We start from the raw sequence: 17,184 nt of genomic DNA on the forward strand, positions 1-17,184 counted from the left end.
TCTTTATGCAAGTAATTCATAGCCCTATTACTATGGAAGATTTCTACCCACGCATCTAGTGTAGACACTTAGACGCTTGTACACGCACTAACAGTCAGTATAGTCAGTATAGAATAAGATTCTACTCTAAGAGACCTCTCTTTTGGATAACATAGTTCTTTAAACATAGGATGTTAGATATGATTTGGGATTAGGTTGACTTGACCCTCCAGACTTCTGTCGCCACATGTAGAGCTAAATGTCAAGTCCCCTTCACCCCCTAGTTACACGTCAATCACACGTCATGCGGCTGCGCGCGCATTTCTGCCAAGTATTTCTGCTGACATTGCGAAATTCTTTCATGTAACCACCCTATTATGATATCACATCTGATGACGTTCTTTAATCACACCCAGTTACGCCTATTTTTGGCTACGCATGAATGTATTATCCACACTATCAATTGTTACGCCTCTCGCATTTGCTTCACTGTAATGCCTATTGTATAAAAGTGATTAATTATCAATAATGTATGTACTTCACTTCCTGAACCTTCGTGGTGATGGAACTTGGAGCAACCGATTCGAATCGACCATTGGAATAAAGCCCATTCCGAACCTCTAATACCACGGATTCTGCCTCTTATTTACTGAGCTATTTTTTATTATGTTTCTGTATCAAATTAAGTCCCGGTAATTAAATTATTTACCACAGGACCCTAACCTTCTCAGCGCTGCTCCCACACCTACCGTGCGCTGTTCAGCAAAATCCCCGACGCCAAGGCCTTGTTCGGGTCCCCAGGGCAGGCAATCCCGTTTTTAATTGGATTCTTGTGGTAAGGAAAAATGTATCTCCTTTACGGCAGTTTCGAATGAAGCATGAATGTTCCGAGGGAAATTATTTATGCAGCCTGACCTTAAGATGGCCATTCGTCGGGATACGGAGAACGCCCCAACCTTCGCCTAGGTGAGCGACAGGGGTCTTGGATGCGCGACGGGGAGCAGCATCCACTGTCCCAGACTTTAGCCTACAAAACGGGGCACCTCTACCCCAGCGAGTCCCACAGAAAGAAACCTCTCCGGAGCGGGTAGCCTGACTCCAACATGGCAACCGCTTTTGAACAATAATAGCTGACAACTCCAGCAATCGTAATGCGGTGTAACAGGAACCTCTGATCTTGTACCCGGCCTTTGGAAACCGGCCTCTCACTGCTGTTTAGGCCTTAGGGAGTACCCAAGCCTGCCTGACATCAGGATGGTGCCTGGTGCTGATTTCCAAGGGGGAGACAACAGCTTTAGGTCAGTAGGAGAGATGAGTAGTGATGGATGATGCCCATGCCACACAGAGGGTATAAATACTACAACAAGTGGAGTGGTCATCGACCAGACCTTGTGCATTTCTCCCATCCCCCCACCCGTATCCGGCTCACCCTTCTGGACATTGAATCTGTGAGCTTGCCACCGACAGCGGAGACCAAGCACTTTGACCAATGGAGCTACCTCAATAGCTGCAGAGGACATGGACTGAGGAATTCCCCCTCAGCCGTCACCTACCCCCGAACATTGGGCAGACAATTTCCTTCGGCTCCCCACCGTATTTCCCTCCTATTTCCCTTTTACCCTTACTCTCCTTACCCTCCCTCGCGCCATTAATCTTGTCTTATGTGCTAGTTAAATGTGTCGAGCAACCGATGTTACCTGTATCTAATGTAACCTAGAGACCTAGCCATCTGACCGATGCCCGATGGAGCTACCCTGTGAGCTAAAGGGGAGACTGTCTGTGGATTCCCTCCTCGACCGTCGCCTACCCAGTCGGTCATTGGGCAGACTTTCCCTTCGTCTCTTCATAACGTCTACCCCCTTTTCCTCTCCCTTCTCAATCCCCCTCTCCCCCTATCCGCTCTATTTCTCTCCCCTTCTAGCTCTTTAATGTGTTGCATATATTTATCTATACCCCCTTACCCTTCTTAGATCCATTTATTTCATCTTCTATTCTCTTGAAAGGTCCTTCTAGTATCTGATGTAATCGTGTAACTGAAGTAATTTTGTTGTTTCTTTGGAACCTTATGTAAAGCATTCCCCTCCCCCCGTCTGCTGTACAGGTCCTCCCCCACCACCCAACTGTCCCTTATCGGCCTCCATGATTGTGCCCCTTGCCAAAGCACTCCCTCGCCCCTTGTTGGGGAGGGTTCCAGCATTATTGCCTCCAAGTCTCGGATTCCCCTCCGAGAGAGTCTACTGTGTTAGGGGTCTCACACATAACGGAAAAAGGCCTTAATTGGCCACCTTGAATTTGCTCTTTCCCAAAGCACTCCTTCTCCCCTTGTTGGGGATGGATCCTAGCATTCCTGTCCTGGAGTCTCAGATACCCATCTGAGAGAGTCCACAGTGTTAAGGGATTCTTCACTTAGCGGAGGTCTGGGATAGTTCCCATTATCTCTGGGGACCCAGCACCTTACACCGTGGAAGGCGCTCTCCTTGAAACCTTTTGATGATCTCCTCCAGGCTGATACTTTTACGCTCTGAGGTACTTCGGTGACCGAGCAACCTTGAGCTGATGACCGGTGGAGTTGCCCTACACAGCTACTGAGGAGCTGGCTCTGGTCCCCCCCTTGGCCGTCACCTACCCATCCGATCATCTGACACTGTTTCCTCTCTGATTGCCCGTGGTGTTCTCCTACCACCGCCCTCTCTGCTGTCCTCCTTCTCTCTTTATCTTCCTCTTCTATTCCCTCCCTCTCTTCCCCGAATCTCTCTCCCCTACCGGCCTTCCTTCCCCATACCTGAGCCATCCCTTTGTAACTCTTGTATCTTCAGTATCTACGTTCCTGAAACTGTTGTAACTATGTAACTATGTTTTGAATGCAATTGTACCTCCCCATGTAAAGCACTCTGATACCTCCGGGTGTAGCCGGCGCTATATAAAACTTTTCAAATAAAATAAATAAATAAATAAATAATGGTCAAAAGATATGATGTATTACAACACGCAAACAGAATTATATAGTGATCTGCTCCCTCCCAGGAGTCGCCCTAAGAACTTCTGGAGCTTGTACCAGAGCTATCTAGTCAGTAAAGAGTAAGAAGGTATCTGGAAACCCGCTTCTCCCTTGCTGTAGGGGTTGTGCTGAAAGTTGTGCTATGGAATTAAAGACTTTCCTTTTGGGCTCTTTTTCCAGGTGCTAACTATACGAATAAATATCTGCAGGCTGTTTCAGGGGTATCGTCTATGCACTGTCTCCATAGACAATACCCACATTTGACGTAATGTAACCTAAGATACGTTTGTATAGGAAATGCATGAGGATGCTTTGGTCCCAGCAATGCATAGCCCTGTGGATCCATGTTCTGATATCTGTTATGCCTTCGGATCTGTGCGTATGTACACTGTGACTGATTTAATTTAATTATTTTCTTTGTATGGTCTGTTATGTTCTTTTGTTTGCAAAATTCAATAAATAAATTTAAAAAAAAATATATATATATATATATGGTATGAGGCACTATACCAACAGCAAATTAGTATTATGATTAAAAGTCAAATGCGTAGGCAAACTCAATAGTTTGCCTTTCATACTGCACATGTTTGGAAGCTGTACAGATTGTGGGTTTGAGTGTTATGATGGCTATAATTATGGTGACTTTGTGACTTTGTGAGTGAGACATAACTTGTTGAGCAAAGAACTCTTTGGTGTATTAATTTGTATGTGCTGTACCCATGGGTTTAAGGGGGCAGGTTCCTGTTAGCTCTCAGCACTGTCAATATAATAATTGATGTATGTAACCATACTTTATTAACATTGAAAATAAAATGTCAATATAAATCTGGTATCTGTAAAGCACAAACTACTCACCCCTAAGGGTCTCAAGGAGCTGGGGGCCGTAGGGGAAATTATGCTAGCTATTGCCCAGAGCCACATGGTGCTGAGCTGAGCTGCCGCCGGTGCCAGGGATCGAACCGTGAGCCCTGCGCTCTGGAGTCAGCTGCGCTGGTCGCTGTGCCACACCTCTTACAAGGCATGTAGGAAAGTGTCCTTTTTCTACGGTCACCCCCACACTTTTTGCCCCAATGCTGATGGCTATGACTCTGAAAGTGGACTGGAGCCTGCTAACCAGGCACCAGAGTCAGTGCTCTCCCCCTAAATGCTGTCAAAAAGGAGGGTGGCTATAGGATGGATGAGTGCGAGGATGCCCTCCATTGACCTATGGCGCAAGGTTGTGTTAGAGTGGGCACGAGTGGAGGAAATATATATGAAAAAGACCCATAGGGACGAGAAACTGGAGAAAGACATAATGGAATGGGAAGCTTTTATGGGCAGCATGTCTGGGGGAAAGGTACATGACATGGGGACATCCAGGAGACGCAGCCAATTCAGGGCTAACATGGGTAAGGTATAGCAGAGGCAATTCTCATGCGTTAGATGCAGGACCATAGGAGGGTGGGAAGTACAGGTAGTGAGCTGTACGTGGGGTTCTGTCCAAAGAATGTGTCGCTCCACATCGGAGAAAAGCCATTGGGAGGAAGGAAACTGCACAATACTGGGGGGGGGGAATGAAGTTAGGGCTGGGGGGAACGGTTACCACATAGTTCTTCGTTTGATGATATTATGTAAATGTATATGTGTATAAATGTGATGAACAGATGGACACAAGCTTGACCAATGTTATTCAAACAACATGCAAAATCTGTGTGATATAAAGGTCAATAAAAAGATGTTTTTTTCAAAAGGTGGTGAGCTACAGAGCTTACATTGCCTCTGATATGTATCTAGGCTGCGTCTCAAAGGAGGTAACAGCCATCCCCCTGCCCCAGGGCACATTTGTTCCCGGGCAGGTGAGAAAATAAGGTAGTCGGGAGGTGTACACCCCAAGAAGGCTAGCCACACCCTTAGGGTGGGCTACTTGGTCTGAACAGCCAAGGAAGGCTTCGGCCATTTTTTAAAGTGACAGAATAGAGAGTTCTGGTTAGCAAAGATGGCAACCCCCACCCCACGTCTGGATGTGGTTATCTCAGGGTTGGATTAGATGCTGGGTGCTAATAGCCCTTGGCTACTTGCATCCACACCCCTAATACCTTATATCTAGGATTTAGAGGGCACCCCTGGCACCAGAACCTCAGATCTGAATCGACTTGCAACGAAGAACAAAGAGGAGACCCGAGTCTGCAACTTCAGAACCTGCAAAAAGAAAAGGTACAATAGCCTGCACCTGTGGCAACCACCCTGCAACTGCATGACTGCAACACGTCCTGGATGAGAGACCGGTTCCAAAGGCAAGAGGAACCCCTCTGAGATCCAAAGGTAACTCCAGAACTCCCTTGGACTAGAGCTACTAGTCCCCTGCAGCCCACAGGTAAAGCATGCTCCTGGAACCAAGGAATCACTGGCCATCGGTCCTGCCGAGGGATAGCCCTAAAGTAAATGGTCTAGTACATTATGGGAAACGTAGTCCTGACCTCCATCAATTTTCAGACGGCTATTGTTTTCCCCCGGACTCTAGGACATCGAAATAACCCAAGGCTGAGCTTGCTGCTGCCAAGCGATGTATGTGAATTCATAGAAAAACGAAAAAATAGAAAGCATATTGGAGGAAACAAAGTCATGGAAATCCTAATGTAAGGAAAGTCACTTATAATGAAACACCAAAAAATTGAAAATGAGTGGAAACATTTTAATGGAAATGCATTTAAATCGAAAAACGTAAAGGAGCAAATAAATAACAACACAATTTAACTCAAACTACAGTACAAACAGTATTTAGTGCCATTAGTGATTTATTGAATTTTAAACAATGAAGCAACAGTTGTAAAATGTTTATTTCTAAATAATGGCGCTAGAAATAGAACTCCGGAACAGTTTATTATTAAACCGGCGCAAAGGTTAAAGTTCACATGCACCACCTGCAATTTTAGAAGACAGTGCAGCAGGCATGTCCCCAACAGTTTGCCCTTTAGGTATTGAGTTCATTTCCAAAAATCATTCTCTTCCTAAGCTTTCTCTGTGCTGTAGATGTAACCTCCTGTGGTGAACAACAGTCTACCACGATGGAAGTTAATATATTTTACTTCCATTTCTTTTCAAAGTTATTGGCAATGGAATAGAACACAAAAGATATATAGGGTCTGTTCTGTTTCATGCAACAAAAAAGAATGCTAGATTTACAGCAGATTTGTGTCAGCAAATGGTAAGCCTTACCTTTTGTGTGACTGACCAAGCTAACAGCATTCTTGTGGTGCTGCTCCCTCTGCTGCCTTCATGTTAGAATGACAGTTGATCTGACGAAAGATCAACATTGGGAGATTAAGGGGGGAGAGGGGGGCAAGCCGACACCAGACCACTTTATTGTGTGTGAAAAAGGCCGCTTTATTGAAACAGGTGCATATCACAATTTAAATTTCTTGGCCACTGCCTTACAAAACTAACGCCTCGCTATACAATAACCTCCTGACCCCTTGTGTTTTCCCCCCACCCCTACGATCCCCACATCATTTCCCCCATCCCCCAAAATACAACATAACATTCCATAACCAACATATAACCCAATCCTACACCATGTAGCCTTTCCCAACTCCCAAACTCCCCTGACCGTAACCCCTACCTGCCTTCAGTGCAACTGTAACTATCCAACCTCTAATCTAAACTTATCCAACCTGGATACCCTTTACCTGTCCCTGGACCCAAATTACCAAACCTCTAACAACAAACTCTAGCCAATCCCGGCCAACTGTCAACCACCCCGCCACCCAGGAAAAAGGGGGAAGTGTCGGCGGCTACGCCTCTTCCTCCCTTTTTTCTGCCCCCCCCCAAGCGCCGTGACCCCGCACGACTTAACGCCTGTAAACTCCCAGCAATTGCGCCAACACCTCTCTCAACTCCAAAAGGTACAGGTCCATTCCCATCCGAGACAAGTGCACCCCATCGTCCCTGAACATTTCCCGCGCATCGTAGCGAATGTCCCCATGTGCCAAGCGGCCAATCCCCAAATGCCGGCAAAACCTCACCATCTCTGTATTAAGCTTTCGCCGCGCCTTATCCACCGCACCTGGGTTAACAGCCCCCCTCCAACTCCTCCGGGGGACAAATTCCATCCACACAATGGAACAACCCGCCCATCTCTCCTTAATCAAAACCAAGTCCTTCTTCATTGCACGCATCAGCGCCAAACCTGTCTCCCTCACCATGTCGTTCTCCCCCAAATGAAGAACCAACACATCTGGGCACAGACCTGCCCTTAAGATCCCGTTCAACACCGGCACCAATTCTTTCCATCGCATCCCCCCCCCCTACCCCTCCACCCCACAGAGAACAAATCTTTATTGAACCCCAAATGTTCCCCAAAATAGCTCTCCTGTGCCTGAATTTGCGCCCTCCTCACGAACGAGTGCCCCACAATCCAAATGGACATTTCTCGGGCCAGGGGTCCCATGACCGAACCTGAAAAGAAAAACAAGAATGAAAACCTAGCCAACACCCCCTTGAAAATTCTGCTGTTCTGATGTCCCCCCCTATTTTTTTTTTTTTGTCACCCCGCCCCCCGTCTCGCTGCGCACATAATACTGGTAGCAATTCGAAGACCACCTACCCAACTTCATGATGTCTTCCCTGTCCCAACCCCTCGCATGTGCCTCTGACGCTGCCCCAATGCGAAAAGAATGCGTGCCAAAACCCTTTTCATCGACCCCCAAGTTCCTAAGTGCTTTCCTCAGCACTGCCAGCAATTGCGAAGCTTTAACACCTCACCCCTGCTGATGGGAAAAGACCAGTCCCCCCAGTCCCCCAGAGCGCGAATTCCACCGCCGTCCCCAGCGGAACGGACAAACCGTCGGGGAGCGCCCTTTCCTCAGAGTAACCCACTTCCCCCGACTTTTCTGGTCTGTTTTCGCCTTCCGCAGCCAAATGCTCACTACCTGCTCCCCAAAGGATACCTCATCCCAGGTCAAACCCCGTTCCCCTTTCGACCCCAGCAATTCCGACACTCGAAACGCACCCTAAAAACATCCAAGACATGAGCGTGGCGAACAACAAGGCCTCCCCACCATCCCAACACACCTCGGGCAGAACCCCCAGCACCCTGCCTAACAAGTCTCAGGACAGTGGCTTCCGCACCCGGGCCAATCTCCCACATTCCCGCGCCCAGCCCTCCAAGATCCGAGCCCCCAGCTCCCCCGCGGATGGCGCATAGCCCCACAAAAATTTTCCGATGAACGCAACCCCTGCCAACTTGCCCACTATCGTCACCCTCGTCAAACCTCTCTCCACCAGGTCCAATATAAATTGCACGACATCCTCCCGTCTCTCCGCCCCGGAAGCCCGCCATTTCGCCCCCGAACGGACAAACTCCTCCCATGCCGCCCTGTATGCCAGTTTCGTCGACCGCGCTAATGAACCTAGAACCAATTGTTGCATCCGGTATTGCCTACTTCCCAGAGTTGGTTCGGCATCCTGGTCGGGTTCACGTCCGCGTCCTTGGCGAGCCCACGGAATCTCCCCCACTGTGAACGAGACAAGGCATCCGCAATGTCATTGTCCACTCCTGGCACATGCACAGCGCGAAACGCAATATCATGTCTCAAACACCCCAGCACAAAAACCCTCAACAGCTTGAGCACCTGCGCATCCCGTGCCGACTGCCTGTTCACCACCTGTACCACCGCCATGTTGTCGATCCTGAACGTGACCTTTTTGTGGGCCAACAAAACCCCCCACAGAGTGACTGCCACCACTAAGGGAAAGAATTCCAAGAACGCAATGCTCCTGCCTCCCTCCAACCATTCCTCGGGCCAGGGCTCCGCACACCACCTCCCCTGCCAATACAGTCCGAATCCCTTGCTCCCCGCTGCATCCGAGAAAATCTGCACATCCCATACCATGTCCACTTCCCTCATCAAAGGCACCCCGTTAAACTGGTGCAGGAAAAACTGCCACATCCTCAAGTCCTCTCTCACCCCGGCTGACAGCCGCACATGATGGTGTGGAGGCCTCTGCCCCTCCAACGCTCGCCCCAGTCGCCTACAGAAAGTCCGCCCTACTCTGACCACCCTACACGCAAAATTGAGATGTCCCAGCAACACCTGGATGTCCCTGACCGTCACCTTCTGTCGTGTCAACACACTGGTCAGCAAGCTCAACATGTTTCGCTTTTTATCCTCCGGGAGGCGCGCCTCCATCCGGACCGAATCCAATTCAATACCGAGGAAAGCCAGTGCCGTACTGGGACCCTGTGTTTTCTCCGGGGCCAGTGGCACGCCCATGTCCCCCATGATCTCATGGAAGCTGTCCAGACCCTTCTGGCAGTCCGCGGAGTCTGAGGTGCCGACAAAAAAGAAGTCATCCAAGTAATGTGTCACGCCTTGGTGACCCGTCCGTTCCGTAAACAGCCATTGTAGGAACGTGCTGAAACATTCAAAAAGTGCGCAAGACATGGAGCAGCCCATCGGCAATGCCTTGTCCACATACCAGTGACCGCCGAATTGTATGCCCAACAGACCCCAGTCATCTGGATGAACTGGCAGCAACCGGAAAGCTGACTTGATGTCGCACTTTGCCATCTGTGCTGCTGCGCCCGTGGTCACCACCAGTGCCATAGCCACGTCAACAGATGAGTAAGACACAGTGGCCGCACTTTCCGCAATAAAGTCATTGACCGACCCACCTTCTGGCCATGACAAATGCTGAATAAGGCGAAACTGGCCCACCTCCTTTTTGGGTACCACTCCAATGGGTGACACAATCAAATTGGGCAACGGCCACTCGCGAAAGGGTCCCGCCATGCGGCCCTCCTGTACCTCCTTGTCCAGTTTCGCCTGCACCACCTGTGGATGCTCCCGCGCCGATCGCAAATTGTCTGCCCATCTCCGGACCCTCGGCCCCTCATACCCCAACCTGAACCCCTCTTGAAACCCCGATCGCAGCTGGTCCGCCGCCGCCCTGTCCGGATAACCCCCCAGCGCCCCTACTAACTGCTCTACCCTAACCGGAGTACGAGCCTTTTGGCCCAGGCCCCCTCGCCCCCCTCCCTCCTCCTCCCTGCTGAGACTGCTGCTGGGCTCCAGCCTTAGGGGCTCCCGACTGCCATTGCTGACTGCTGTGCCCCGGACCTTGCGTCCCCCAACACTTGACCAGCGGATGTCGCTTGCCGCAGCCCGAGCATTCGTGCCGAAACTTACAATACTCTCTCGTGCATAGTCCTTTGTTAAAGTCCCAGCAAGCACCCTTGTCTCCTGTCGTCCCCCTGCCGGCTCCACCCACCCCCCCGCGGGTGGGACCCCCTCGAAAGGGCTGATACACTAGCGGCAGCCCGCTGGCCGTAAAGATAGTCTTCCCGGACCCGGCAAGGCCCATGGTATGCTGCCACAGATCCGTATCCAACTCTCCCCACTTTGCCTTCGTATCCCATGCCATGCGCGCCCGGAATTCCTCATCATACTGAGCCCAGGCATATCCACCCCCTGTAATCTGTGCCTTCCGAATGACGTCCATGTATTTAAACATGGCCACTGACCTCTCCGGAAACTTCTCACAGTACACACTGGCATATATCAGAAAAGCCGCTGTCCAGTTCTCTATTGTCAGCGGTACCTTAGGCCTCTTTGCCAGCTCAAATTCCTCCTCCTTAGAACCCTCTTTCGCCCTGACCTCTCTGTGCAGGAGTTTGAGCATCTCCACATACTCCCCTTTCCAGATCCTTTCTTTTGTTGCCAACATCAAGTGCGCCCCCAAGGGCTTGGTCACTCCCATATATGGTAACCGCTTTATCTTCAATTCCTTACTCTCCAGTTTTGTCTCCCCTGCCTTTGCGTCCCCTGTCCCTTTCTCGTCCGTCCCCTCCTTCTTGGTCTGACCGCTGTCCCCCTTGTCCGTGCCGTCCGTGCCCACAGCCACATCCACCACGTACGTACCTTTGCGCAATCTTTCCCCTACCCCCCCTCCACCCCCGCCCCCCCCACTCCTCTTGACACCATCCTTGGACGCCCGAGCAAATGTGTATTACCTGGCGCCAATGTCTCCGTCTGCCGCTCCTCCCGGCGTCCTGACTTGGGGGCCGAGCTGCTTTCCCACCTCGATGTCCAACCCGTGGGCTGCGCCTGGCGTCGTGACACCTGTAAGAAACTAGCCACAACATTACCCGGCCCCCCGTCCCTACCGTCCCCCACCTCGCGCAACTCTCCTTCCTCCATACTCTCCTCCTCATAGTCCAATTCCTCCTGCCCTGCACCCCCAGCGCTGCCCGCTGGTGGTGCCACCTGCTTCCGCGGTAAAACCACAGTCTCCTCTCCGGTGCTCCTCCGGCGATGCCCCCCGGAGCGCTGTGACCCCGTGGGTTTTGGGGCTGGCGAGCCCGTCACGGGCCTACTTGTGCCAGCCGCGCCGGGATCCCTCGCTGGTTCCGGGCACGCCGCCCGAGGCTCCACCCTCCCTTCTCCTTGGCGTCGCCGGGCCGCTCCCAGCCCTGCCAAGTCCGGTACCCCGCGATGTTCCCGCTGTCGCTCCGCTACCTGCAAAGAAAAGGAATGGTCTGGTGTGCTGGGCCTACCTCCTTTCCTCCTGCCATCCCATCCCCGCTTACCGGCCCCCGACGTCTCCGCGACCCACGCCTGTCCCACCGCGCTCCAATCCCCCACGTCCTCATCCCCCCCATCTCCGTCGTCACCGTCACTCCAATCCCCCTCCCCGCCCCCCCACCCCTTGTCCGCTCGCCCCCACCCCTACCGCGCCCCCCTCCCATCCCCCTCCCCCCCTACTCTCCGTCCCCCCCATCCCGACGCCTCCGTCTCCAGCCCCCGACGCCCCGCCCAACCCCTCCGCCCAGGACTCAAATATGTCCAGGCCTTCCCAGTCCCTCTCACTACCCTCCGATTCAAACAGCACTGGGGATTCCCCCCCTGCTGCTCCCCCTCCAATATCCCCCTCCGCCTGGCCCCTCCCGCCGCCGCCAGGCACCGCCACGCTCCTGTCCCCTGCGTCCCGCTCTATACCGCCAGCGCTACGGCCCCCCCCCACCCCTCCCCCACTCTTCCCTGGACGCCTCTTGTCCCTGCGTGCTCGCCCCCCCGCTGGGACCCGCGCCCCCCCCCTCTCGCTGCCCCCAACTGTCTGCTGCCCCCTCCGGACGCCACCCGTCGCTCCTTGCTCCCGCCCGCCCGCCCCCGCTTCCCGCAGTCCCTGTCCCCCTACCCCCTCTCCGCCGACCCCACACAGCGAGGCAGCGCTGCGCCACTCCGCGCCGCCCCATGACACTTCCGCCGGCAATATCCCCCACTCGGGCACTTCCTTGAGCCCTTCTACCTCCTCCGGCTGATCCGCCCGCCCCAGCGCTCTCCTCGCGCCTCTACTCGCCACATCTCGGCCCTCCCAGGAGCGTCCCCGCGCCCCCGCCGTTGCCTTGACTACGGCCGCTCCCCTGCCTGAGGAGCGGCCCGCGTAAGATTTAGGCCTCTTGCAGGAGGCACCCGGCGCCTTCCCCCGTCGCGTCGCTCGCCCCCGCCCGCTCGCCGCCTCCCTACCCACCGCGCGCTCCTCCGGCCCCACCTCCGACTCAGGGGCAGCGTTCCTGGTATACGCGCTGCCCCTTCCACTCACCGCTCTGCCCAACGGACTCCCGGGGGGCGAACACGCCGCGATGGCCGCCGCCACCCCCGCGGACGCGCGCCTTACCGGGCGCCTCGTCCAATTCGCATCCTGCACCAGGAGGTCCATCCTCCCCGCCTCACTCAGCAGTCGGATGGCCTCCAGAACCCGAAAATCGCCAGCCGCCATGACCACAGGTAATCTTTCCTACTCGAGGCCTACACCTACAGCAATGAAACTTTAAACTCGCGCACCCAGCCACCAGGTCACCAAGCCTAAAATGGTGGCTGGGCTGGCGCGCGATTTCCCTATATACCCCTTGGGCTCCTATCCCTGGATTTGGGCTACATTTGGGCTATCCCCAAATGTAGCCCATTTATTACAAAATGGCCGTCCGGCCACTCCCCCCCTCCCCCCTCCCAATCTGCCCGAGAGGCAGACCTTGCGGTGCTCGGCTGCCCCCCAGGCTCCCATTCTAAACTGCTTCCTCACAAGTATGAGTAGAAAATAGTTTGAAACGGAATAAAAATAGCCTTTTCGAGAAAAAAGATACTCCTCCGAAATGTTTTGATAAAACTTAGAAACTAATGCTAAAACCAAAATTCTAAAAAAAAGTTTCCATTATATTGTTATGATGACAATGTAGTACGTTTTCCATTATTTCACATACAATCGCTGCCAAGGCTTTTTGGTGGCCAGTCTGGCTACCATTACCTTTGTTCAATGCTGTGACTTGAGGGAATCCAGCAGTATCTTCAACTCGTCACCTCAGTGGCCCCATTATCAAGTTTTTGCATCTGTTTTCTCACCAGCACAGTCTAAGCGGTAAAACCAGCTACCACGCGGCTCACACTTCAGCACCAAGGATAGACAGGACAACTCTGCACCCGGGCCCTACGAGCCAGGTAAAATTCAACTGACTGTTATGGCCTGGTCCTGGGACCCGCGCCACCTTAACCCCCAGTGGTTTCCAGCGGACTCGACCTTCAAGTGACCGATTGTCACTAGTGATTTTCCCCATTGACCGCAACGTCAAAGTTTCCAGTAGTGAATTTCACGGATTTATTTTTCCTTCTAAAATCCATGACTCCGGTTATACTCATCCAATTGTGTTCGTTTTGGTGTCTAAATTTATTCAAAAATAATCTGCTCTAGTTTTATAAATTGGTTTTGGATTTCTTTCGAGTCACATCAATTACTTATCATCCAAGTTGATACTCTGAAATTATTAACACATGTTCCCCCAGTAAAGCCTGACTGCATTGTGCCACTCTACAAGGACTGAGCTGGGGATTTTTTATTGTGAATCCAAATGACTATTTGGGGTATTGTGAGAGTATTGCTTAGTGAAGTCTAACCATCCTCACTCCAAAATACTCCACTTTCCTAAAAGGAACTTGAGATGTTTCAAGTTTTCGAGATAGGCTGAATTGTAAACAATGGAATTAGGAATTGATCAGGACTCATGTGCGTAGGTCTGGTTTTTTAGAATGAGTTTAATACACTTTAAGGTAACCTAAGTGAGCATTGCAATCCTTATTTACATTTCACACGGTTTACTTTATTAATTCTCCGTATTGCATAGTATTTGATTTTCCTAGATGTTGTGTTTCTCTAGTGATGTTTTTCATGTAACATGTGAGTCTTGTGTAGTGAATTTGCAAACGGATTGACCAATAAGTGAGTTCAAAGTGTGAATGGTTTCTTCATGTCAAGGCATGATTGACAGTACCGGTGTTGAGACTGAAGGCCCTGCGAGTGTCTCACAGCACCTGTTACTTGGCCATGATGGTGTTTAGAGTACGTGCTCATCCAATCCTAGGCCTCTCTGCAGAGCGCACAGAGCAATGGTCACACATGTACCAATTGTAAGTATAATTTTATGGTAAAGTATGTGAAGGAGGACTACACAGCTATTGAAATAAATATTGGCAACACCAAGGCATAAGAAAACGGATTATTTAATGGTGAGTGCGTGTGAAATAGAAAGAAGATGGTAAAGTGGAGGAGGTGAGAATAGTACATGCAGTGTAGAGTTAAAAGATAGCAAACCAGATGAAATATATGAAGTATGACACGTGCAGATTGAACAACTTCAAAATGAGTGAAAGTGGAGAAGCAAAACTAGCAAAGCCAATAGGCCTCTCCTTAAAAATGTAAATTGAGTAGACCAGGCACATGCTTGCTCACAGATCTCCAAGGAAGGATAAAAGGTATTAAAGTTCAAATCTGAAAAGTATTATTTTTGTGTTTAAAAAGTGCTTTAGAAAATGAAAGGCGACACAATGCTAAGGGCAGAAAAGCAGCAAATAAGCATTTTACAAGGAAGTCAGAAGAGGAAACGAGCAAACAGCGGTTAGGGAAACATGGGTGAATGTCAACAAAAGGCTTGAAATGAGTGGAGATGCAGATATGATGGCACAAGGAAAACTAAGATTGGTATGTATAGCAAAGTGAAAGTATCTCAGAAGCAGGGTGCAGAAACGTAAAAGTATATGTGAATACAGTGGCCGATTCTCTACCAAAAACAATCATTTTAAATGCAATTGGCATTGTAAATGACAATGCCTTTTATTTATGTGTTTTTTAAAGCAACATAATTATGAAAGGCATTGGGCTAGATAGATGTATGTAGCTAGCATTTTGTGATTCCCTAATTGCGAATCACAAGGATTCGCAATTAAGAAATCGCAAAATACAATGTATGAAGGTGTATAGTACACCTTTTGCGATTCCTAAGGGGTAACAAATGACCTACCTCATTACTATTAATGAGGTAGGTCGCAATTTGCGACCCCCTAGGAATCGCAAAAATCACGGGGATGAGATCAGCAGACCACCATGTCCATGTTTACTTTTCAATAAAGCAATCTTTTTTTTTTGTAAAGCAACCAGTTTTCCTTAAAGGAAAACGAGATGCTTTACAAAACAAAAAATGAAAAGTGCTCCTAAAAATAGTTTTATAAACATTTGCGAATGGGTTACCACCTACTTGAAGTAGGTGGTAAAATACGAATGTTTTGCAACCGCAATTGCGGTCACAAAACATTCATACATACCGATGCGATTCGGTATGAGGAAAGGACGCCCTAAACACGCCCCTTACTAATACCGAATCACAAACCCATTTTGGCGGTATGTAGCTAGCATTTTGTGATTCCCTAAGAAATCGCAAAATACAATGTATGAAGGTGTATAGTACACCTTTTGCGATTCCTAGGGGTAACAAATGACCTACCTCATTACTATTAATGAGGTAGGTCGCAATTTGCGACCCCCTAGGAATCGCAAAAATCACGGGGATGAGATCAGCAGACCACCATGTCCATGTTTACTTTTCAATAAAGCAATCTTTTTTTTTTGTAAAGCAACCAGTTTTCCTTAAAGGAAAACGAGATGCTTTACAAAACAAAAATGAAAAGTGCTCCTAAAAATAGTTTTATAAACACTCACAAAGAGGAAGGGGTCCCTTGGGGACCCCTTCCCATTTGCGAATGGGTTACCACCTACTTGAAGTAGGTGGTAAAATACGAATGTTTTGCAACCGCAATTGCGGTCACAAAACATTCATACATACCGATGCGATTCGGTATGAGGAAAGGACGCCCTAAACACGCCCCTTACTAATACCGAATCACAAACCCATTTTGCGATTCGGTGACAGGTTACCTAATCGCAAAATTAGGTTTGCTGCATCGGAAAATCAATTTTTGCGTATCTGCGAATCTGCCCTTTTGCGAACTCAAAAATGCTTGACACATCTGCCCCATTGTCATTGTTAATGCCAATAGCTCAAACTCTCGCAAATGCGAGACCACTCTAATGGTGGCCACGCCCCTTCCTTTAGACGCTGCTCACCGTATACAGGTTACTGCGGGCAGTGTCTAAAGAAAAGGGCGTGGTCAGCATTAAAGTGAAAACAGTTAAGGTGCGCTTTCACTCAAAGTTTTTAAAAAATATATATATTTGAAAGGTTCTGTAGCAGTGAAACTGCCCCACGCTGTTAATTAAATAAATAAATAAGCGTGGTCGCTAAAGTGAAAGCAGCCCGACTGTTAATTAAATAATTAATTAAGCGCAGTCACTAAACTGAAAGTGGCCCGTGCTGTAAATTAAATAATTAATACGCACAGCCTCTATAGTTAAAGTGGACCACACTATAATTTAAAAACAACTAATATAAAAGCAGGGATGCGCTAGAGGGCGCACATGCAGGATGGCTGCACTTGCGTGAGGCTCTTGTGGCTCAGGACCAACAAACACAATAATCCTGTCCAAATGCCTGAATATTGACAAAAGCGGCATGGGGGCAGAAATCGGAACACCGGCGGCTGCCCAGCATTAAAAAAGGGACGACCGTAACAGCTGAGAAACAGCAAAATACCGCCAGAGACGGCAAGCCCCGGACTGAACTCAAAATGGCAGTTGCACTGTGAGGCCGGCTGCACCCACTACCATGGAGGACAGGGCGGTGCTGCTGAAAAGACAACCGCTGCCGCTGCGGAGGCAGCCTGATGAGAGCGCCACAAGAGAATAGAGAGTACAGCCCAAAAAACTCGACACTCACGGAGCTCCAGAGGCCATGAGCCACCGCTCATGAAAACCACCAACCGTGAGTAAGAGACTGCATGTGGCGGCGG

The 17,184-nt window shown here is 50.0% G+C and overlaps 1 long non-coding RNA gene across 1 annotated transcript in view; it reads left to right on the top strand.

Moving 5' to 3' along the window:
* LOC146856396 (uncharacterized) overlaps positions 1 to 13,464 on the top strand; it is a 31,294-nt gene extending 17,830 nt beyond the window's left edge. The window contains exon 3 of the long non-coding RNA XR_014981475.1: positions 13,357 to 13,464. This is a non-coding gene — a long non-coding RNA (uncharacterized LOC146856396). The remainder of the gene's footprint in view (positions 1 to 13,356) is intronic.
* The last annotated feature ends 3,720 nt before the right edge of the window (positions 13,465 to 17,184 follow it).

Source organism: Triturus cristatus, chromosome 4_1, assembly GCF_964204655.1.
Source record: "Triturus cristatus chromosome 4_1, aTriCri1.1, whole genome shotgun sequence".
Lineage (NCBI taxonomy): Eukaryota > Metazoa > Chordata > Amphibia > Caudata > Salamandridae > Triturus > Triturus cristatus.